Source organism: Lontra canadensis, unplaced genomic scaffold, assembly GCF_010015895.1.
Source record: "Lontra canadensis isolate GAN:19392208 unplaced genomic scaffold, GSC_riverotter_1.0 scaffold10, whole genome shotgun sequence".
Taxonomy (NCBI): Eukaryota; Metazoa; Chordata; class Mammalia; order Carnivora; family Mustelidae; genus Lontra; species Lontra canadensis.
In genome coordinates this window covers 7,352,251-7,377,594 of record NW_022631004.1, presented here as the reverse complement: position 1 = coordinate 7,377,594, position 25,344 = coordinate 7,352,251, and the positions used below count along the sequence as shown (strand labels likewise).

Below are 25,344 nucleotides of genomic sequence, written 5' to 3'. Positions count from 1 at the left end.
TTTTTCACAAAGAATTACTTTTTTAAAAAATATTTTATCTATTTATTTAGAGAGACAGCATGAGGCTGGTCAGGAGCAGAAAGAGAGAATTTAAAGCACACTCTGTGCTGAGTTTGGAGCCCAAGGTGGGTGAAGGGCGGGGCTCGATCTCACAACCCTGAGATCATGACCTGACTGGAAATCAAGAATTGGATACTTTACCTACTAAGTCACCCAGGCCTCCCTACTTTCTTTAATGATTTTCAAAGTCTAGGTTTTATACGCTTACTGAGTCAGTTATGGTGATTTGTGTTTTTCCTATATTTTCCCTATTTTTTTAATTGTGTCTACATTCTCAATATTCCTGTCATAACATCTTCACTCTCTTCTTCTATATCTATGATATCTATAGCAATATTTTTATTTTTTTTTAAGATTTAATTTATTTTAAAGAAAGAGGGCATGGGGGAGGGACAGCAGGAAAGGGAGAAAGAGAATCTCAGGCAGACTCCACACTGGGTACAGGAGCCCAATGCTGGGCTCAATACTGAGACCCTAAGATCATGACCTAAGCCAAAATCAAGAGTCAGATGCTTAATCAACTGAGCCACCCAGGTGTCCCTCGCCTTTTATATTCTTAACATTGGTAAAAGGGTTGAAATATATATATACTATATGAACATAGATCAAAAAAAGCTGACAAACCTTTTACTTCAACTTTCTATGTTCTGTTTTAAGTGTATCTCATTTATAACACAGAATTGACTTTTTTTCCTACACTCTAAAATTCTTTGACTTTTGGGATGCCTGAGTGACTCAATCAGTTAAGCATCTGCCTTCAGCTCAGGTCATGATCTCAGGGCCCTAGATGGAGCCCTACATCAGGATCCTTGCTCAGCAGAGACCCTGCTTCTCCCTCTACCACTGTCCCTTCTCCTGCTTGTGGGTGCTCTCTCTCTCTCTTCTCTCTGCCAAAATAAATAAATAAATAAAATCTTTAATAAAATACTTTGACTTTTAACTGGAGTATCTCTTTTCATTTATTTTCAACGGGCAATATTTTTTTGTCTCCACCTAATTTTTGTTTCCTATTTTGTCACATTCCTTTTTTCCTTCTTCTTCCCTCATTTGTGCTAAGTATTTATTATTACACTATTTTTAACCCTCCACCACTTTGAATATTATACACTTTTGAAAATGATATTCTATATATTAAAAATGCAAACTTAACAAAAGCTTTATCCTTTTCTTAAAATTTGCTAGAATGCTTTAACTTTTATGTTAATTTAAAGATAATAGTAATCACTAATATTTTAATTATATTTTCTAGATCTACTATACATTATTATTGCTATTGCACATCATAAGCTTATTTTCCTATAGATATTTATGACTTTTTAAATCTATATTTTCTCAGCACCCGGGTGGCTCAGTCAGTTAAGCATCTGCCTTGGGTATAGGTCATGATCCCAGAGTCCTGGGATCTAGCCTCATGTCAGTGGCCTTGCTCAGCAGGGAGCCTACTTCTCCTTCTGCTTTTACCCTCCTCCACTTATGTTCTCTCTCATTAGCTTGCTTTCTCTCAAATAAATAAAACAAAATCTTTAAAAAATAAATAAATCTATATTTTTCCTTTGAATTTCAGTTTTCCCTTTTCAGACCATCTTTCTTGTCCTTACACACATCTTTAGTATTTCCTTCAAGAGATTCAGTTGGTCATAAACACTTTGTTTTTGTTTATTTAATTATATCCTTATTGAACCTCTTTTTTTTTAAAGATTTTATTTATTTATTTGAGAGAGAGAGAGTGCACAGAGAGAGCAGGAGAAGCAGACTGAGCAGGGTCCCCGAACCAGGACTCCACCTCAGGACTGCAAGATCATGACACTCGATGCCAGAACCCTAAGATAATGACCTGAGCTGAAGGCAGATGCTTAACTCACTGAGTCACTCAGGCACCCCTCCATTTAACCTCTTGAAAGATATTTACTATGCCTATAGACTTTTAGACTCACAGGCATGGCTGTAAGCACACTGAGGTTATTATTCTACTATCTTCAGGCTTTCATTGTCATTGTTGAGTAATCAGTTATCTTACTGCTCTTTCTATGGAAATAATTGGTTTCTCTCTTTTCCTTTTCTCTTTTTTTCTTTCTGACTGGCTTTTTAAAGCAATTTCTTTTTGTTTGGTTTCCTTTATCTTCGGTATGGTTTCAAAGTGTATATTTCCTTTTATCTATCCAATTTAGGATTTATTAAGCTTCTTAAATCTGAGGATTGGTGTCTTCCAACAGTTCTGAAATAATTTCAGCCACTATATCCCTTTAGCTGTTGCCTTTACCATATTCCTAAGAGGTAATATGCACTCCTTCTTGGACCCTGAACACAGGTATATTAGATCTCTTCACAGTATTTTCATGGTATCACTCTTGCCTTCCCTTCTGTATTTTGCTACTTGTCTTTCTGTACTGAATTCTGGGTAATTTCTTCTAACATTTCTGTCATTTCACTAGCTATCTCTTCTGCTGCATCCAACATGCTACCAAATATGTTCACTGACAATACAGTCATTGTGTATCTCTTTTCTAGAATTTCTGATCTTCCAATTCCAAATTTATGTCACTTTTTATAACTTCTTATTCTCTACAAATATCTTCAACTTCTCATTTATTCCTTTTAAACACACTGGTATAACTGTTTTAGTATCTGAATCTGTTAAATCCAATATCTGAATCTGAATGATCTCTTGCTATTGTCTTTTTCTTCAATTGGTTCTTCTACCTTTTCTACTGTTTTCTCGTGTGATTAGCTATTATAGACTCATTGACTGATTTGTAAGGGCATGGTCTTTGTCCTTAAAAAAAAATAATTTAAGTTCCACTTAATCAGTACGGTTTTGCATTTCCTTCTACCACTAGCCAGTTGGAAATCAACTTAAACTAAGTCATAACTTGAAGATTCCTCACTAAAGTAGACTGTGTCTACATGAGGCATAAATCCATGCAAGACCCTGTGGCCACAAATCAGAAAACTTTCTTTCACGTTTTTCTTTTCTGTTTAGCAATGAGGCAACTTTAAAAAAGCCAAAACAAAGAAAAACAAAAAACAGTTCCTGTAATTGATGGAAAAGGAATGGGTTTCATTCTAATTTGCTCTTACCCTGGCTTAATGTGGGGAGATTTTTGTATAAAAATCTCCAGCAGAGACAGATTCTAAGCCTCGACACTGTCCTCCTTATCCACATGCTTGCTTTTCCCAACTGTGCAGCAACAACAATGCCTTCATGGCATAAACAGGTTTGGCATTCCAATATTCTGCTTCCCACTCTAGTTTTAGATGGTCAAAGAAAAACTGGCCTGGAACATTCCCCCACTGTCTTTTTAGTTCTTCAGTGACTTTTTAATATAGTTTTCAAAACAAAACTTCACTAACATATTTTATTATTTCAAAAGGGGCAATTTATCCAAATAATATCTCTTCCTCCCATTAACTGAAATAAGTGCCTCATCAGAATTGTCAAATTATTAAAATCAAAGTTTAATAGATCACATTTATCCATAAACTAAAAAAAAGGGCCATTCCAATGTCCACATTTCCTTGGCTACATGGTAACATATTTTACAGTCTTATATACATATTTATCTGCCCATGAGTAGATAACTAAGTAACATTGGACTATATTTACATCTATGATATTAATCACTGGCAGGTCTTCAAACACCTTTTTCTCAATTTAGAAATGATACAAATGTAAACATGGTATTAAAATAAGGAAATCAATATGTCTCAATGGTTCAATATAACTGTCATAAAATACACAATATTTGTGTTTTTTAAGAATATTTTAGAGTTGTTTCATGACAACATTGTTTATCTATTAAAAAATAGTGTTAGAACAATAAGCTTATCTATTATCTACCAAAAGATACTACCCACTATGCTCTACATTGAATTGTGTCCCCCAAAAAGATATGTTGAATTCTAAACCCCTGTATCTCAGAATATGACTGTTTTTTGGAAACAAAGGTCATTGCAGATATAATTAGTTAGATTAAGATGAGGTCATATTGAAGTAGAGTGGGCCCTTAATCCAGTATGACTCATATCCTTAAAAGAAAAGGAAAAGCACAGAGACATACAGAAGACATCAATATAAAATCAGAGACAAAGACTGGTACTATGCTGCCACAGGACAAGTAGCACCTAGGGATATCACAAACTGGATAATAAAAGAAAGACTTCAGAGGAAGCATGACCCTACCAATACCTTGGTTTCAGATTTCTGGCCTCCAGAACTGTGAGACAATAAATTACTGTTAGTTTAAGTCATTTGGTTGGGGTAACTTGTTACAGCAACCCTAACAAACTAATGAACTCTACAAAAATGTAATTGTACATTTAACATTTTATCAGTAACTTTGAGGAAGTTATTAGACTATCATTTAACATAAAAGTACAGTAATAATTTATTTTGTGTTAAAGATTAATGTATGGATTATAATTCTCTCAGGGAGGCTTCCTTGCTGTCATTTGCTTGAGTTCCTCAAAATAGTATCATGCCTTCTGGTTTACAAATTGTGGAGAAAAATATAATCATGGCCCCTTCTACTCTTGGAAATAGTCCAAAGCCAATAATTAAAATTAAACATAAAAAAAATCCCTTTGATGAAATCAGATGCCATCTAAAACCCAGAAGCACATTAAGAGAGAAACTCCAAATACAGATGAAAATTACATGGAAGTGCAAGAGGAAATTAAAGACACCGCAGTTGCCAATCTCAGGTAATGCAGAGAATAGTTCTCGAATATAAGTAGCCACATCTTGGGGAGCAAATCCCTTTAGGGGGAAAAATGAAAATAAGGTGTTTATTCTGACAGCAGAAGTGCTCTGAACCATATTTTCAGGACATTAACACTTTTAAGTCTTAAGAAGTTGGGAAGGTGGGACTGACAGATGAGAAAATACATTGATGAAGCAGATTTTCAGTACTCAACCTCCAGTTGAAATGAGGGTAACGGAAGAAATTCAGCAATGTGAGCTGTCCTTCAGAGTACAAATAAAATAGCTGAGGAGAAGCAAAGGCTAAAAGAACTCATGCACACCACAGATCTGTATCATTAAAGGTATTTTCCATTAACCTAGAACACTGCTCTGGCCACTCCTATCTGCAACCTCCTACAAATGGCTGCTCCAGGAAGAATGCACCCTCAAAGTGAGTCATCGTCATCGTCATCATCATCATCATCTATCATCATCATCATCATCTAGCATAAAATATATATAAAAATATCATCATCATCATCTAGCTTAAAATATACATAAAAATACTGCAGAAACAAATAAGATGGAAAAGGTATTTTTAAAAATAACACATGAATACCATGAGAAAAGTGTTGCCAGAGGGGAAAAAAAGGTGAATAATATTGCCACAACTAAGAGAAACATTTTGACCAAACATACTGCCTAAGAAAGGTTTTAGAGGAAAAAAGATAATTACTTCTATTTAAAGAATACTCAAAAAAGGGATATAAAAGCTGAAGAAAGATTTGGAGACACAATAGAGATCATTGCTTGAGTTGATGGAGCCCAAAAAGAAATAAAGGGAAAAAATTAAATCATTTGGAGAAATGAAGACAGAGTATGGAACACTGAAAATAGAACTGATAAAAGTGAACATGAAATATAAAAAAGAAAGTTTAAAAGGATTATAAGAAAAATGATAGACATAGGAAACAGGCAAAAGAAGAAAGGAAACATAGTAATAGAATAAAAATATATTAAAAACATACTGAAGGACATACTTTATATCAGGGAAAAAATTGTCACAGCATAATGCTCACCAAAACATAGCTCAGAAATATTATAAGAATTCAGAAATAAAAAAATCCTTTGAATAGCCAGACAAAAAGAACAATATATCTATAAAAAGCAAAGCCGCAAGCTAGAAGCCAGTAGAGAAATGTCTATAAAAAATAAGCATGACATAAGAATTTCATCCTAGCCTAGATGACACAATCAATAAGTAACTAAACAAAATTTTGAGAAGGAAAAGAAGTTAGTTGGTAAATGACCTACATAGCTGATTTCCACATCTTTTATAGTCAAAGGGAATAAGTCTCATTTGGAATTAGTAAATCACTTTGTACAAAAATAGGTATATTTAAAGTATGAATACCATTTTACTTCACCCTGCATACTCTTTTTTTAAGTTTTTATTTAAATTCTTATACTGTTAACATACAGTGTAATATTAATTATCAGTGTACAATATAGTAATTCAACACTTCCATACAATACCCAGTGTTCATCGTAACAAGTGTCCTCCTTAATCCTCATCATCTATTTAAGCCATGTCCCCACCAACCTCCACTCTGGTAACCATCAGTTTGTTCTCTATAGTTAAGGGTCTGTTTCTATTTTTTGCCTCTCCTTCTCTTTTTTTTTTCCTCCTTTGCTCATTTCTTTTGTTTCTTAAATTCCACACATGAGTGAAATCATTATCATGTTTACCTATATACTAAGAAGAAGATATATCTTATAAAATTGGGTGGTGGATAAAGGAGACAAGGAAGAAAGAATAAATAGATATATATACATTCCATTACTGTTCATGGGAAAGAGTCACAGTTATATATAATGAAAATATGTCTTCTATGTTTGAAATATTAACTGCTATGGGAATTGACTTCCTGACACAAACAGCTAGAAAAGTAGACACAAGATTTATTATAAATAGATGGTAATTAGAAGCATGTGATACTCTTCTAAGACTAGACAGATGAGTGGAACAGAATAAAACACAGCAAGAGACCTGTGCATATGTAGACATTTAGATTATGAAAGAGGTGGGCCAGAGGACCACTGGGTAAAGAGAAGTTTTTCAATAAATATGTCTAGGACAACTGAGTGTCACTATGGCAGGGGAGGGTGGGAGCATGGGGAAGGAATGAAACTGGACTCACACCTTGCACAAAAATACACTTCAAGAAGCTTACAACCTAAATATAAACATAAAAACTATGATAATTTAGAAGACATTAATGGACATTAATTTAATGAACTTTAGGTAGTAATAGTTTTACACTGAAGTTTACAAACAAGATACAAAAGGAAATAGTAATAAAGGCAACACTGATAAATTCAATTTCTATTTGTCATGGCACCATAAAAGAGAATATGAAGATAAACCATGGAAACAGAGAAATTTTTTTCAACACACCCAACTGACAAAGATGCGGTTTATGAAATTAAATGAGAAATTTTTAAAACTCAATAAGAAAAAGGCAGTAACTCAAAAGAAAAATGGGAAAAAAGTAATCAAACAAGATTTCTTTAAAAGGAAATCCAAAGAGCCAAGAAGCATATGTAAGAGTGTTCAATCTAATCAATAATCAGAGAAATGCAAATTTTTTAAAAAAATTTTAAAGATTCATTCATTTATTTGAGAGAGAGAGAGTGTGTGTGTGTGCACGCACACACAGGGAGGGGAGGGGCAAATGGAATGGAAAGGAGAGAGAGCAGAATCCCTGCTGAGCATGGAGCCTCCACACAGGCTTGATCCCAAGACCCTGAGACCACAACCTGAGCTGAAACCAAGAATCAGACCCTTAACCAACTTCACCACAGGTGCCCCAGTATTTAAATATTTTTAAATATGTGGGGCAGCTGGGTGGTATAGTCACTTAGGCATCCAACTCTTCATTTCGGCTTAGGTCATGGGATAGAGCCCCCAGTTGGACTCCATGCACAGCACGGGGTCTGAATGAGATTCTCTGCCCCTCTCCTTGCCCCTCCTGCTTGTGCACCTTCTTTCTCTATCTATGTTTCTCCTTACAATAAATAAATAAATCTTTTTTTAAAACTGTTTTTAAACACTGAATCCCAACTGATTGGCACAAATTTTACAATTTTAACAATTTCAAATGCTGAAGAGGATGTATAACAATAAGACTGTTCATTCCTGACAAGTGTGAACATGAATTACTACCAGCCTTGGAATACAGGCATTATAGAGAAGTTTAAGGTATATATAACCCATGAACCAGAAAATCTCTCCTTGGTATATACCCTAGGAACCCTTTGCAGATGCACAAAAGGAGACATACATAATAGTACCAATATAGCCCTAAAGTGAAACCAACTCAAATGTTCTTCAAGGCAGACTAAATATCAGATGACATAGTCCTAAAATGGTATACTATACATTAGTGAAAATGAACAAGCTGCAGGAGTCTGTAACAGCATGGGAAATTTTTGCAAACAGTATTGAGCAAAACAGGGCATATGAAATATACACAGTACAAATTAATTTATATAAATGTTTTAAATCAACACAAAGAATTATCAGTCTGGGTGGTAAAACTAGAGAGAAAAGCATGAAAATTGTTATCACAAAACCAAAGCTGGTGGTTAACACTGAGGGGTGAGTAAGTGTTCCAATTAGGAAGAGATCAGGTGGGGGTGGGGTAACTAAATCTATAAAATAGAATATTGTCAGCAATATTCTGTTTCACATTTCACATTTATAACTATATCTATAAAATGTAGATATAACTGCAGATATAGATATAACTATATTTCACATTTATAACTATATCTATAAAATAGAATATTGCTGACAATATTCTATTTAATGATCTGTGTAGTGCTCACACAGGGTTAACTTTATAATTATCTACCACATCATACGAGATTTTCATTTATTCATTAGTTTCTCTCAGTCTATCATAGTGGTTTTTATTTGCAATATATTGTTATGCTCTCTTGAGTATGGGAACACTTGCTGGGTGAGGGCATATCCTCAGGTATGCAGACTGCACTCATTCACCAGATGTTCCCTGACCTACAAACACAAATGGGACAGAGGGTATCTGTAGTCACTAGGCTGGAACATGGGAGTGGCTGGTCAAGACTCCATCCTGGAGGTGAAGGACACATAGGGAAACAGGAGGTGGGATCACTTGTGAACTAAGATTTTAAGCTTCCCATGCTTATTCTATTATCCTATCAGACTCACTTACAAAACCACAAATTTAAAGGTAAGTTCCTAAGAAGTTCAAGAGGGCAACCACAGAGCATTAATCTGCAGAGCTGATTCTGTTCTGAGGGTGGAGTTCTGCGTGATAGCGGGGTCACATGCCCATGAAACCAACCCCTCACCATACATGTATGTTTTCTGCACATCTCTGCATATGTGTTGTATTATGTATGTGTATGTGTATGTGTGAATGGAGGGAAGAAGAGATTATGCTTCTATTTGTTACTGCAAGTTCCTGAGCCATGGGTGAGGTCTGAGCAGAAGGGAAATGAGAAGATCTGAAGTGATTATGCCATTAACTTTTTAAACTATCAGACTGAAGCTTATTTACCAAAATGTTCACACATATGAATGTAGGTTTGCATGTTTAAAGGATGTTTTATAAATTAAATATTAAATATTTATAATTATAAGATCATGGGCAATTAATTCCACAGCATGCTAAGCAATTAAACATAATTGTCTTCAGCTATAATCTTGATGCCAAGAACCTCCTACTCTGATTCTAGTTTCTCTCTTTCCATTCACTTTAACTGAAAAAAAAAGTAATGTTTGGTGGGGCAGTTTATAAGATCTAAAAGAAGTGGATAGATTATGTCATCTAATGTATGACAATTCAGATTTCCAAAGGAAAATGGGATGGAAGGAAACCAAGTAGGTGTTCTACCTTTGTTACCCTCATTTAATTCTTTCACAATAATACTGAAAGGCACATACAAGTATCTCATTTCTACGAAAAGAACACTGAGTTTGGAAAGGCTAAATATACTTACAAGATCATCCATCTAGTAAGTAGATATATATAGTCTGATTAGACTACTAACTTGTGTGACCTATCTTTGCTACCTTTTTTCTTCTTTTTTTCAAGCATTTATTGTCCATTTTCTACGTGCCAAGCATGAGAGATTGATGTCCACTAGAACCCAAAATCCAAGGCTGTGTTCTTAGTGCAGTAATGTGTGGCTATGTGCATTTGAAATGTGGCCAGTAAGAACTGACCTGTGCTATATTTTAAATCATACACCAGATTTCAAAGACAATAAGAAAATAAAAGGAATATAAAATATACTAATAATCTTTCAAATTGATTACATATAAATGATAAATTTTATATACATTAGATTAAAGTAAATGTGTTTAAAAATTTTTTTTTAATAAGCTAAGTAACCTAGATGAAATGGATGCATTCCTGGAAAACTGTAAACTCCCAAAATTGAACCAGGAAGAAATCGACAACCTAAATAGACCGATATCTAGTAATGAGATTGAAGCAGTGATCAAAAACCTCCCAAAAAACAAGAACCCAGGACCTGACGGATTCCCTGGGGAATTCTACCAAACTTTCAAAGAAGAAATAACACCTATTCTCCCGAAGCTGTTTCAAAAAATTGAAGCAGAAGGAAAACTTCCAGACTCTATCTATGAAGCCAGCATTACCCTGATCCCCAAACTAGGCAAAGACCCTACCAAAAAGGAGAATTTCACACCAATATCACTGATGAATATGGATGCTAAGATTCTCAACAAGATCCTAGCAAACAGGATCCAACAGCACATTAAAAAGATTATCCACCATGACCAGGTGGGATTCATTCCTGGGCTACAAGGATGGTTCAACATTCGCAAATCAATCAATGTGATAGAACAAATTAATAAGAAAAGAGAGAAGAACCACATGGTCCTCTCAATTGATGCAGAAAAAGCATTTGACAAAATCCAGCATTCGTTCCTGATTAAAACGCTTCAAAGTATAGGGATAGAGGGAACATTCCTGAACTTCATCAAATTTATCTATGAAAAACCCCCCGCAAATATCATCCTCAATGGGAAAAAGCTTGCAGCCTTCCCGTTGAGATCAGGAACACGACAAGGATGCCCACTCTCACCACTCTTGTTCAACATAGTATTAGAAGTCCTAGCAACAGCAATCAGACAACAAAGAGAAATAAAAGGTATCCAAATTGGCAATGAAGAAGTCAAACTCACTCTCTTTGCAGAGTACATGATTCTTTATATGGAAAACCCAAAAGACTCCACCCCCAAACTACTAGAACTCCTACAACAATTCAGTAATGTGGCAGGATACAAAGTCAATGTACAGAAATCAGTGGCTTTCTTATACACTAACAATGAAAATACAGAAAGGGAAATTAGAGAATCGATTCCATTTACTATAGCACCAAGAACCATAAGATACCTGGGAATAAACCTAGCCAAAGAGGTAAAGGATCTGTACTCGAGGAACTACAGAACACTCATGAAAGAAATTGAAGAAGACACAAAAAGATGGAAGACCATTCCATGCTCTTGGATCAGAAGAATGTGTTTAAAATTTATTTCATCTGTCTCTCTTACTGAATGTGGCTACCAGAAAATTCAAATTACAAGTATGTCTCACATTTTATTTCTATTGTACATCATTGGTCTAAAGATGCCCTTTCAATCTTGCTTCAAGATATACAAATGAATTACCTACTTGTGATCATTAAATGTTATATTTCAAGATTATTTTGAATAAGAAATATCTGTAATCCACTATGTAATGTATCTTCCTGTCACCATCAATATTTATAGACAATATATTTAATCTCTTGAAATTTCAGAAATTAGCTTAACTGAAATTAACTAAACCCTGTTGGTTTTCCTTTTCTGGATAGAGCATACAATAAACAGAGAGAGATACCTGGATTCAAGACACAAGTATTCTTGTAATGGAATGAAAGGAGCTTTTTCACATTCCTCAAGCATCTCTTAGAGATTTGCTGAACACTTTTAATATCATTGTATGTATTTCTCCCAGCATGAAAATTTTTTATTATTAGAATTGGGCACATTAAAAATACTTTTTAGATTTTCCTAAAGAAGATGAGGCAAGGTACATTTTCAGGCAGTAAAACACTTGTATTTTATGAAATGTCTATTAAGGTGAACAGTGGAGAATAATGTAAGAAAGCTATCTTTCCTAATATGTTGTTACATACTGAAACAGCAATACAAGCTAATTTATAATTTATAATTCAACATAAAGGCTAACTCTCTAAAACTGTAATGATGTAGTAACATTACTGATAAACTTGTAAGACTGGTTGAAAATGTACTTCTAAAAATACATACAATAGTGAGAAACACCATATTTAGGTTATATGGGAAAAACTCAAAATCACACAAACTCAAAATCACAAAAACTCAAAAATTACACAAATTGACACTACCCTTTAGTTCATAACATTGTATGTACTACAAAATACTCATAAGCCCACCCTATATTGAATCACTCTGTTTTATCATGAAATATAGTCTTAAAATATCCAATGTTAGGGGAACCTGGCTGGCTCACTCAGTGAAACATGAAACTCTTGATCTCGGGGTCATGAGTTCAAGCCCCATGTTGGGTGTGGTGTTTACTTAAAAAAAAAAAAAATTGAAGAAATCATCCCAATTTTGTATGTCATAGATATAATAGATACAAAATAGTCATAGATACATATAAGACAATATGAACATATATAAAGCAATACAGTAAAATAGTATAAGAACTAGAAATCAGAAACCTGATACTTGTGAGATTTGAGCTCCTTGCAAACTTTTTAATATTTAGTTTCTTCATCTAAACAATAGATCAACTATGCCTGAATATCCCATGAGAATCAAGGACACAACATGTAAAAAGAAACTTATTACCAATAAGGAATGATACAAATTATATTATTATATTAAGAACAAATTTATTCTAGTATTTTATTATAAGAATCTATCCTTCAGTTAATGTTTTTAGAAGCCACTAATGCAAAAAATAAAATAAAAATGTTTTAAATATCTTAAGTTTCAGCTTTTTCAAATAATTCTTGGAATCACCTTGGTACAAAATAATAACTGACATTACATCAATAAATGAAAATGTGTATGAGAAGGTACTTGATGATCACAGTAGAACTGGGGGAGATAGATGACCACAGAATCAAAAAGGCAAGAAACAACAGTCTAAATGTACACAAGGCAAGCATCATCTCCCTCCCTCTATACCTCTATACTTCTATACCTCTATACCTGTTATAATATAGTGGATTCCTGAAAAAAAGAATCTATTTAGAACATTTAGAATTTATTAATTTAGGGCAAGAACAAGCTCCTTATGAAAGACAGCAAAAAGGGAACCAAGAAGAAAGTCATTGATCCATTTTCTAAGAAAGATGTATGATAGAAAAACACCAGCTATGGTCAATACAAGAAATACTGGAAAAACACTACTCACAAGAACTCAAGGAACACAAATCCCATCTGATGGCCTCAAGGGTCATGTTTTTGAAGTGACCCTTGATCTGTGGAATGATGAAGCTGCATTTCGAAAATTCAAGCTAATTATTGAAGACGTTCAGGGCAAAAACTACCTGACTGATTTCCATGGCAAGGATCTTACCCACAACAAAATGTGCTCGATGGTCAGAAAATGGCAGACCATGACTGAAGTTCATGTTGATGTAAAACAATTAATTTTGTTTCATCTATTTCATGTTGGTTTTACCAAAAACAAACTAACTAACTAATTAACAATGAGATTCAGAAGACCTCTTACACTCAGCACCAACAGGACCTCCAAATTCAGAAAAAGATGATGAAAATCTACCTTAGAGGAGTAGACAAATGACCTGAAAGCAATGGTCAATAAATTGATTCCAGACAGCATCAGAAAAGACACAGAGAAGACTGTTCAGTCTATTTTTCCACTCCAGGATGTCAGAAAAGTAAAAATGCTCAAGAAGCCCAAGTTTGATTTGGGAAAGCTCATGGAGCCTTACAGTGAAGGCAGTAATTCTGGAAAAACTACTGGGGATGATAACAGTGCTACAGTTGAATGAGCTGATAGATATGAGCCACCAGTCCAAGAATCTGTTTAAAATTCAGACATTTAATGGTAACCAAAAATATTTTATCTGTGATGTTAAAAAAAAAGGAATTTATTATTTTTAAATAACTATTTTCCACTTCTACAATGAGTTGAAAATTCCTCTCTACCCCTCTTCCTTCCTAACGTCAGCTGGCTTCACATAGTGTGAGAAGGGAGGAACAAAGAACATGGCTTTTCCTTTTCTGATAAACTGAGTGCTATGGTCTGAATTGAGTTCCCCCCAGATTCATATATTGAAGTCCTTACCCCTAAGGGGATAGTATTTGGAAATAGTGCCTTTGGCAATTAGGTTTAGATGAGGTCACAAGGGTGGGGCCCTCATGGTGAGAATAGTGCCCCCATTAAGTTCAACCAGAGAGCTCTCTTTCTGTGTGCTCTCAGAAAAGTCCATATGACAAAACAGACAGAAGGTGGTTGTCTGAAGCCATCAGAACCCGAACATGCAGACACTTGATCTCAGGCTTTCAGCCTCCAGAACTGTAAGAAAATATTTCTGCTGTTTTAGCCACACAGTCTATGGTATTTTGTTACAGTAACCCAAGCAAACTAGTACCTGAATAACCTCTGATGGAGTAGGCAGGTGAAGAAGCTCTGGAGAGTTAGATGCACTGGTACATGTGTGAGAATTCCCTTCTAATTGTTGAGAGAAAATGAAATTGATGCTTATGTCCAATTAATGAAAGAAAACTATTATATTAGACTTAGCTAGAAAAAAAATTTAAGTATTACCATTAAGTTTTAAAAAGATGCAAAGGAACAAAATTGGAAGGAAATAAAGTTTGTTGAGCATGTCTGTGAGAGGATAGTGGCATTAATGGACAAGATTTTTCTTCTTTTTTTTTTCCAAGTTGTTCTTTAATACAGTCCTATGTATTTTTATAATAGGAAAAAAAAAAGAAAACTAACATTTAGCCAGTGATTGCAACACAGTATGAGTCTAATGGCAAGGGTTTTGTTTATTTTAAGCTATCTTTACAGGGGAACAAAAGCTATTTATAAAACATATTTCGAGTTCACAAATGTCTACCTTTCTCTTGGCTCTTTTTAAAAGGGAAGTGCTGTCCTCCTAAAACTCATTCCTTGTATTGAGAGAAGATTCTGTCACAGTAACTGAGAATAATAATACCATATGTAAAATATTTAGAAAATGTTCATTGTGGGACACATGGGTGGCTCAGTCAGTTAAGTGTCTGCATTTGGTTCACTTCATGACCACAGAGTCCTTGGATCGAGTCCCACTTTGGGCTCTTTGCTTCTCCCTCTCCCTCTGCCACTCCCCTTGCTTATGTCCTTGCTCTCTCTCTCTCTCTCTCTCCCTGACAAATAAATAAATAAAATCTTTTTTAAAATGTTCATAGTAATGAGTAAGTGCTGAAGGAAAATCAAATAATATTTATTAGTATCTCAAAGAAAATGTTCACTCAGAGCTGACCAACATGAAGAGCAGGAAAATACAATGATTAATAGAAATTCAGGAAATAGAAAAGCTAAGAGTTGTTTCTTTAAAAAAAAAAAATTAATAAATAATGTTGACAGACCTTCAGCACAAATGACCCAAGAGAAAAAGGAAGGGAAGGTAGTAGAGAGAAAAAAACTAAATAATTAATATAGAAAATTAAAAAGGAGACATCAGTATAAATGTTGTTATGGACAACTTTATGACAATACTTTTGACAATTTAGACATATTTCTGTAAACATAACTTACGAAATCTGACAAAAGAGGAAAATAGTTTCATCAGTCTTAATTTTATTAAAGACATTTAATCTGTGATTTTAAAATTCCATATAAAGAAATCTTCAGGCCAGGTAGCATCAATACAGATATTCCTCCAACATTTAAGAAAAAAAAAATGCCACAATTTTACAAACTTTTCCAGACAGATAAACAAAGAGGGAATCATTTCCAACTTATTGTATAATATCATTACCTCACTGCCAAATTCTGACAAGAACATTATAAACAAGGAAAATCCATGTAAATTTAAAAATGCTCAACACAATATCAGCAAGTTAAATTCAAGTTAGGTTTGTTCTAAGGTTGAAGAACTGTTTAACATCTAAAAATCGATAAGCATAATTCATTACACTAAGAGAAAAAAGGTGAGAAATCATATAATCATCTTAAGAAATAAAAATAAAATCATCTGATAAAATTCAACATTGACTCATGATAAAACCTCTTAGCTAAGCTACAGAACTTTTAAAAATAATATAGAGAGGTTTTAACAAATACTATACATTATACCTCAGGCTAATATATATAATAATTCCTTCTGAGATAGGAATTGAGAAAAGAAAGCTGCTCACCATTTTTGTGTTACATTGTGCAGGAGGGGGTTAACAAAAGCAATAAGGTAAAACAAATAGAAAAGGTCTAAAATAGGAAGAAAAGAACAAAAAACTGCCATCATTCAAGGACAACATGATTGTGCATTTAGAAAATCTAAAGGATCAACAGAAAAACAAGATAAACTACTAGAAGTTATACTAATTTATAATGTCCACAAGATGTAAGGAACATGTAAGAAAGATCACGGTATTTCTATATTGTAGAAAATGGAGAAGGGGCTGATATAAAATTTAAAATAGGACCAAACACATCAAATGCATAGAAATAAATCTAAAAAAAGATGCAGAAAACTACAAAGTATTATTGACTTTAAAAAGGCGTATGGGGAGAAGCAAGATCGCAGAGACCAAAATACCATCAGGTGCTAGGAGTTCAGCTAGATAATTATCAAGCCATTCTGAACACCTACAAATTCAACAAGAGACAGAAGAGAAGAATAGGAGCAATTCTACGAACAGAAAATTGACCACTTTCCAGAAGGTAGGATGTGCAGAGAAGTGAATCCGAAGCCATGGGAAGATAGACCACAGCAGGAAGGGCCAGCTCCCAGCAAGTGAGAAAGCAGTGGAGCACAAAATCGGAACTTTCAGAAGTCTGCTCCACTGAGGAATGTTGCTCCAGATGCTAAGCAGAGGGTGGAGCCCTCGCAGGGACTGTATGGTCTCAGGATCCTCAGGGTCACAGAAAGACCATGGATGCCTGAGTGTGGCAGAGCTCTAGCGGGAAGCCAACTAGGGAGATGGAAACAAGGAGTGTGCTGTCAGCTCAGGGTTACCTGAAACCACAGTCCAAGGCACAGTTGGGCCATGGCTTTTCCAGCAGGGACCTCACAGTGGCAGATCTGGAGAGACCCCCCTTCTTCCTCCTCCAGGAGGAGCAGTACAGGCATGTGCTACAGGAATCTGCCGGGTTTGGAGACTCCAAATGGGGCTGTGCACCAGAGATAGAAATGTTAGGTCAACGGCTGGTTGAGCACAGAGTGTGTCCAAAGACCAGGGAGACAGGAGTGGTTGACTGCTTTTCTCTGGGGGCGCATTGAGGAGTGGGGCCCTGGGCTCTTGGCTCCTATGAGAGGCCAGAGATTGGGAGGCCACCATTTTCATTCCTGTCCTTCAAATCTTTATGGAAAGTGTTCAGGGAACAAAAGCTACCGAGAGCAAACCTGAGCAGATTACTTAGTGGCGTAATTCCGCCTCCAACAAAGATATTTGAGATTCACTGCAACAAGCCCCTCCCCCAGAAGATCAGCAAGAACGTTTAGCCAAGACCAAGTTTACCAATCAATGAGAACTGTGGAACTCCAGAGCTAGGGGAAAGCAACATATAGAATTCATGGCTTTTTCCCATGATCTCTTAGTCTTTCAAAGTTAATTTTTTTATTTTAATTTTTTCTTATTCTATTTTTTTAATTTTTCCTCCTTCCAACTTTAACTTTTTTAACTATTTATCTTATCAATACCTTTTTAAAAATATTTTTAAATTTTCATTGTTATAGTCATATTTTATCCCTTCATTGTATTTAACCTTATTTTTTGTAAACATATCGGGGGTTTTTTTTCTTTAAAATTTTGGGATACAATTTCTTCTAATAGATCAAACTATACCCTAAATATAGCACATGGCTTTGCTCTAGTCTCCAGCCTGATCACATTCTTTCCTCTTTTTTATTCTCTTTTTCAACCAACTTATCTAATCAATTCCTTCTTTACAATCTTTTTTAATTTTCATCTTTACATTCATATTCCATCCCTTCATCGTGTTTACCCTTGTTTTTGTATATATATACATAAGTTTTACTTTCTTTAAAATTTTGGGAGGTAGTTTCTTCTAACAGGCCAAAATACACCCAAAATCAAGTGTAGGGCTCTGTTCTATTCATCAGTCTAATATATATATATATATATATATATATATATATATATATTTATTTATATATCCATATACATACATTCACATATATACACATACACATAATATACATACACATACACATATATGTGTGTGTGTGTGTATATATATATATATATTTGCCCCCCCTTTCTACTCCCCCCACTTTTGGGTCTCTTCTGATTTGGTTAGCGTATATTTTTCTGGGGTTTTTACCCTTCTAGTATTTTCTTCTCTTATTTATCTATTCTTATCTGGGTAAAATGACCAGGTGGAAAAACTCACCACAATAAAAAAGAACAAGCATCAGTACCAAAAGCGACAGACCTAATCAATACAGACATTTGTAAGATGTCAGAACTAGAGATCAAAATGCCAATTATCAAGGTGCTAGCCAGGCTCAAAAAAGCATGGAAGATATTAGAGAATCCCTTTCTGGAGAAATAAAATCGCTTTCTGGAGAAATAAAAGAACTAAAATGTAATCACATTGAAATTAAAAAAAGCTACTAATGAGGTGCAATAAAAAATGGAGACTCTTACTGCTAGGATAAATGAGGCAGAAGAGAGAATTAGTGATAAAGAAGACCAAATGATGGAGAATAAAGAAGCTGAGAAAAAGAGAGACAAGCAACAACTGGACCACAAGGGGAGAAGTCGAGAGATAAGTGATACCAGAACGAAACAATATTAGAATAACTGGGATCCCAGAAGAAGAAAAAAGAGAGATGGGGGCAGAAGGTATATTGGAGCAAATTATAGGAGAGAATTTCCCTAATTTGGCAAAGGGAACAAGCATCAAAATCAAGGAGGCACAGAGAATCCCCTCAAAATTAAAAAAAAAAAAAATAGTCCACACCCTATCACCCAATAGTAAAACTTGCAAGTCTCAGTGACAAGGAGAAAATCCTAGAAGCAGCTCAGAACAAGAGGTCTGTAATATACAATGGTAGGAATATTAGTTGGGTAGCAGAGCTATCCATAGAGACCTGGCAGGCCAGAAAAGACTGGCATGATATATTCAGAGCACTAAACGAGAAAAATATGCCACCAAGAACACTATATCCAGCTAGGCTGTCATTGAATATAGAAGGAGAGATAAAAAAACTTCTGGGACAAACAAAACCTAAAAGAATTTGCAAACACCAAACCAGCCCTACAGGAAATATTGAAAGGGGTCCTCTATGCAAAGAGAGAGCCTAAAAATAACAGACCAGAAAGGAACAGAGACAGTATACAGTAACAGTCACCTTGCAGGCAATACAATAGCATTAAATTCATAACTTCCAATAATTACCCTGAATGTAAATGGGCTAAATGTCCCAATCAAAAGACACAGGATATCAGAACAGATAAAAAAAAAACAAGGCCCATGGATATGCTGTCTACAAGAAACTCATGTTAGACCCAAAGACACCTCCAGATATTAAATGAGGGGTGGAAAACAATTTACCATGCTAACAGACATCAAAAGAAAGCTGGGATGGCATTCCTTACATCAGATAAATAAGATTTTAAGCCAAGACTATAATAAGAGATGAGGAAGGACACTATATCATACTTAAAGGTTCAGTCCAACAACAAAATCTAACAATTATAAATATCTATGCCCCTAACATGGGAGAAGCCAATTATATAAATCAATTAATAACAAAATCAAAGAAACATATCAACAATAATACAGTAACAGTAGGGGATTTTAGCTGCCCCCTCTTACTGAAATGGACAGATCATCTAAGCAACAGATCAACAAGGAAATAAAGGCTTTAAAGGACACACTGGACCAGATGGACATCACAGTTATATTTAGGACATTCCATCTCAAAACAACAGAATACACATTCTTCTCTAGTGCACATGGAACATCCCCCAGAATAGATCACATCCTGGGTCACAAACCAGGACTCAACCAGTCAAAAGACTGGGATCATTCCCTGCATATTTTCAGACCACAATGCTCTGAAACTAGAACTCAATCACAGGAGGAAAGTTGGAAAGAACTCAAATACATGGAGGCTAATGAATGAATGGGTCAACCAGGAAATTAAAGAAGAATTGAAAAAAAATCACAGAAACAAATGAAAATTAAAACACAACTGTTCAAAATCCTTGGGTCACAGCAAAGGTGGTCCTGAGAGGAAAGTATATAGCAATACAAGCCTTTCTCAAGAAACAAGAAAATTCTCAAGTACACAACCAAACCCTACACCTAAAGGAGCTGGAGAAAGAAAAGCAAAGAAAGCCTATAGCCAGCAGGAGAAGAGAAATAATAAAGATTAAACCATAAATCAGTGAAATAGTAGAACAAATCAACGAAACTAGGAGCTTGTACTTTAAAAGGATTAATAAGATTGATAAACCCCTGGCCAGACTTAACAAAAAGGAAAGAGAAAGGACCCAAATTAATATAATCCTGAATGAAAGAGGAGAGATCACAACAAACACCAAAGAAATACAAACAATTATAAGAATATATTATGAGCAACTATACACCAGCAGTAGAACAAATCAACAAAACTAGGAGTTTGTTCTTTGAAAGAATTAATAAGATTGATAAACCCCTGGCTAGACTTAACAAAAAGGAAAGAGAAAGGACCCAAATTAATATAATCCTGAATGAAAGAGGTGAGATCACAACCAACACCAAAGAAATACAATTATAAGAACATATCATGAGCAACTATATACCAGCAAATTTGACAATCTTGAAGAAATGCATGCATCCCAAAACTGAACTAGAGAGAAATAGAAAACCTGAACAGACCCAAAACTAGTAAGGATATTTAAGCAGTCATCAAAAATGTCCCAAAAAACAAGAGCCCAGGGCCAGATGGCTTTCAAGGGGAATTCTACCAAACATTTAAAGAAGAATTAATACCTATTCACCTGAAATTGTTCCAAAAAATGGAAAAATGGAAGGAAAACTTCCAAACTCATTTTATGAGGCCAGCATTACCTTGATCCCTAAACCAGAAAAAAAACCCATCAAAAAGAATTACAGACCAATATGCTTAATGAACACAGATGCAAAAATTCTCACCAGAATACTAGCCAATAGGATCCAACAAATTAAAAGGATTATTCACCATGACCAAGTAGGATTCATTCCTGGGCTGCAAGGTTGGTTCAACATCTGCAAATCAATCAATGTGATACAATACATTAACAAAGGAAAGAACAAGAACCATATGATACTTCTAAGAGATGCTGAAAAAGCATTTGACAAAGTACAGCATCCTTTCTTGATCAAAACTCTTCACAGTGTAGGCATGGAGGGTACATACCTCAATATCATGAAAGCCATCTATGAAAAACCCACATCAGATATCATTCTCAGTGGGGAAAAATTGAGAGCTTTTCCTCTAAGGTCAGGAACACGGCATGGATGTCCACTCTCACCACTGCTATTCAACATAGTAATAGAAGTCCTAGCCTCAGCAATAAGACAACAAAAAGAAATAAAAGGCATCTGAATTGGCAAAGAAGTCAAACTCTCATTCTTTGCAGATGATATGATAATTTATATGGAAAACCCAGAAGACTCCACTCCAAATCTGCTAGAACTCATACAGGAATTCAGTAAAATGTCAGGATATAAAATCAATGCACAGAAATCGGTTGCATTTCTATGCACCAACAGTAAGACAGAAGAAAGAGAAAGTAAGGAGTCAATCCCATTTACAATGGCATCCAAAACCATAAGATACCTAGGAATAAACCGAGCCAAAGAGGCAAAGAACCTGTACTCAGAAAACTATAAAGTACTCATGAAAGAAATTTAGGAAGACACAAAGAAATGGAAAAACGTTCCATGCTCATGGATTAGAAGAACAAATATCATGAAAATGTCTATGCTATCAAAAGCAATCTACAAATATAATGCAATCCCAGTAAAATACCATCAATTTTTTTCAAAGAAAAGGAACATATAGTCCTAAAATTTATATGGAACCAGAAAAGGTCCCAAATAGCCAGAGGAAATGTTGAAAAAGAAAACCAAAGTTGGTGGCATCACAATTCCAGATTCCAAGCTCTATTACAAAGCTGTTATCATCATCAAGACAGTATGGTACTGGCACAAAAACAGACACATAGATCAATGGAACAGAATAGAGAGTCCAGAAATAGACCCTCAAGTCTGTGGTCAACTAATCTTCGACAAAGCAGGAAAGAATGTCCAATGGAAAAAAAACAGTCTCTTCAACAAATGATGTTGGGGAAATTGCACAGGCAAAAGAATGAAACTGGACCGTTTCCTTACACCACATATGAAAATAGACTCAAATGGATGAAAGATCTCAATGTGATATAGGAATCCATCAAAATCCTTGAGGAGAACACAGGCAGCAACCTCTTCAATATCAGTCTCAGGACCTTCTTCCCAGAAACATCACCAAAGGCAAGGGAAGCAAGGGCAAAAATGAACTATTGGAACTTCATCAAGATCAAAAGCTTTTGCACAGCAAAAGAAACAGTCAACAAAACCAAAAGACATCTTACAGAATGGCAGAAGATATTCACAAATGACGTATCAGATAAAAGGCTGGTATCCAAAATCTATAAAGAATTTATCAAACTCAACACCAAAAGAACAAATATTCCAATCAAGAAATGGGCAGAAGACATGAACAGACATTTCTGCAAAGAAGACATCCAAATGGCCAACAGATACATGAAAAAGTGCTCAAAATCACTCAGCGTCAGGGAAATACAAATCAAAACCTCAGTGAGATACCACCTCACACCAGTTAGAATGGCTAAAATTAACCAGTCAGGAAACAACAGATGTTGTCGAGGATGTGGAGAACAGGGAACCCTTCTACACTGTTGGTGGGAATGCAAGCTGATGCAGGAACTCTTGAAAACAGTATGGAGGTTCCTCAAAAAGTTGAAAATAGAGCTACCCTATGACCCAGCAATCATAGTACTGGGTATTTACCCTAAAGATACAAATTTAGTGATCCAAAGGGCACATGCAGCCCAATGTTTATAGCAGCAATGTCCATAATTGCCAAACTGTGAAAAGAACCTAGATGTCCATCAACAGATAAATGGCTAAAGAAGGTATGGTATATATATATATATACCATATATATATATGGTATATATATATATATATATAGTATTCCGATATATATATATATCGGAATACTATGCAACCATCAAAAAACCCAAAATCTTGCCATTTGCAACAACGTGGATAAAACTAGAGGGTATTAAGCTAAGCAAAATAAGTCAACCAGAGAAAGACAATTATCATATGACCTCTCTGATATGAGGAATTTGAGATGCAGGGTTGGGGGTCAGGAGGAGTAGGGAGGGAAAAAATGAAACAAGATGGGATCGGGAGGAAGACAAACCAGAAGAGACTCAATCTCATGAAATAAATTGAGGGTTTCTGGGGACAGCGGGGGTAGGTATGGGTGGCTGGGTTAGGGACATTGGGGAGGGTATATGCTATGATGAGTGCTGTGAGATGTGTTAAGCCTGATGATTCACAGACCTGTACCCCTGGGGCAAATAATACATTATATATTAAGAAAAAAAAGGCCTATATAAAATGATATATCATCTGTATTTCATTCTGAAAAATTTAAAGTTTCTTTCAATTCTTTATCTACCTGGAGGTAGGTAAGTCTAAACAAACATCATCTTTATAAAGTAGTAACAATTATGGCATGGTTTGTGAGATTAAAGTGAAAAAAAAAAAGACAAAATTGAAATAATGGATAATGACAGTAAGAAATTCAAAACAGAAAAAGAACAAACCTGCAAGTACTTCAAAGTCACTTTTTTGTCCCAAAGAAGGTAACATTTGTGTTAAATTTTACTATATTTAAATCATTATTATTTATTAAAGTCACCTTAAAGAAAGTTAAAAGACTAGCCACAGTACAACTAATAAAGAATTAGTATCAAAAATTTAATAGAACTCCTCCAAATCTAGCAATCTATGGTGGAAGCAAAGGGATAGGATTTGGGAAGGGCACCTAAGTAGATGTTAATTGCTATCAATATTATAAAAAAATAAAAAATAAAAGAGGGCAATCCATAAACAAGTGATGATAATGCATCATGACAAAAAGGAATTCTATTAATCTAATTCTGGATTTCTGAGGACTAACAAATGCATGTGTGTGTGTGTGTGTGTGTGTGTGTGTGTGTGTGTGTGTGTATATATGATTGATAGGAAAAGGGAGAGAAGTGTTACCAATGTTTTGTTGTTTGTTTCAACTAAGAAAGTTCTAAGCTACCAAGAATAGAATATGAGTCCTAAAAACAAACTACTCTAAATACTATTAAATAATTATGGAATCAGACTTTCTTATATTTTCTGGTTTTAGTATTTTTATGCTTTTCTGCCATTCAGCCAGATTTTTAACCTTATCTTTTAATATTTAACTAGCATTTTTAAGTGTTCTGTACCCAGAAGTCTTTCCCTGCATAGTTGTTCACCATGTTCTCAGAACACAAACACACACAGATCACTTCCTACATGCCAAGAATGATTCTGGATTCAAAAGATTAATAGTGAATAATCAGTCAAAACTATCTGCCTTCATGGATCTGACGTTCTAGCAGGAGTAGGCAGACAAAATCAGGTAAGTAAAAGAAGCAACGTGTCAGGAGACCTCAAGTGCTAGAGATCAAAGTAAGGCAGGAGAGGTAAACCGGGCTGGCAGGTGTGACTCCTGCTATAATAAGTTGGCAGAGAATGGTCTCACTGATAAGAAGGCATTTGGACAAAAACTCAAAAGTGGTCAAAGAGTGGCTTGTGACATCAAAGGGAAGGAGCTTTCTAGACAAAGAGAACAACACCTACAAAGTTCCTGCATTAGACACATTAGATTTGAAGTGCCTATTTAAAAAAATCAAATAGAAATGCTGATTAAGCATTGAATGTGAGCTGGAGGTCAGGAGAACAACCAGGCTGGAGATATGTTTGGAGTCATCACCATATAAATGATACTTAAAGCCAAAGACTGGATGAAATTACCAAGGGAAGGAGTATATCTGGGGAAGAAATTCAAAAATTTTCACCCAGGCCTCTATGAGCTCTGACGGCCCTGAGACTCTTAGTGGGAGCTAAAAATATTGTTGGGAGTTTAAAAGATGATCTGGTTGGATGGTAGTGATCTTCAAAGTCAGGTTTTAGAAATGTTTCAAAGGTATAACTACTGGA

At 35.1% G+C, this 25,344-nt stretch overlaps 1 protein-coding gene and 1 pseudogene across 1 annotated transcript in view; one reads left to right on the top strand and one right to left on the bottom strand.

The window, feature by feature from the left end:
- IQCM (IQ motif containing M) overlaps positions 1–25,344 on the bottom strand; it is a 405,622-nt gene that overhangs the window by 279,138 nt on the left and 101,140 nt on the right. The window lies entirely within an intron of this gene.
- On the top strand, positions 13,129–13,912 carry LOC116866566 (annotated as a pseudogene).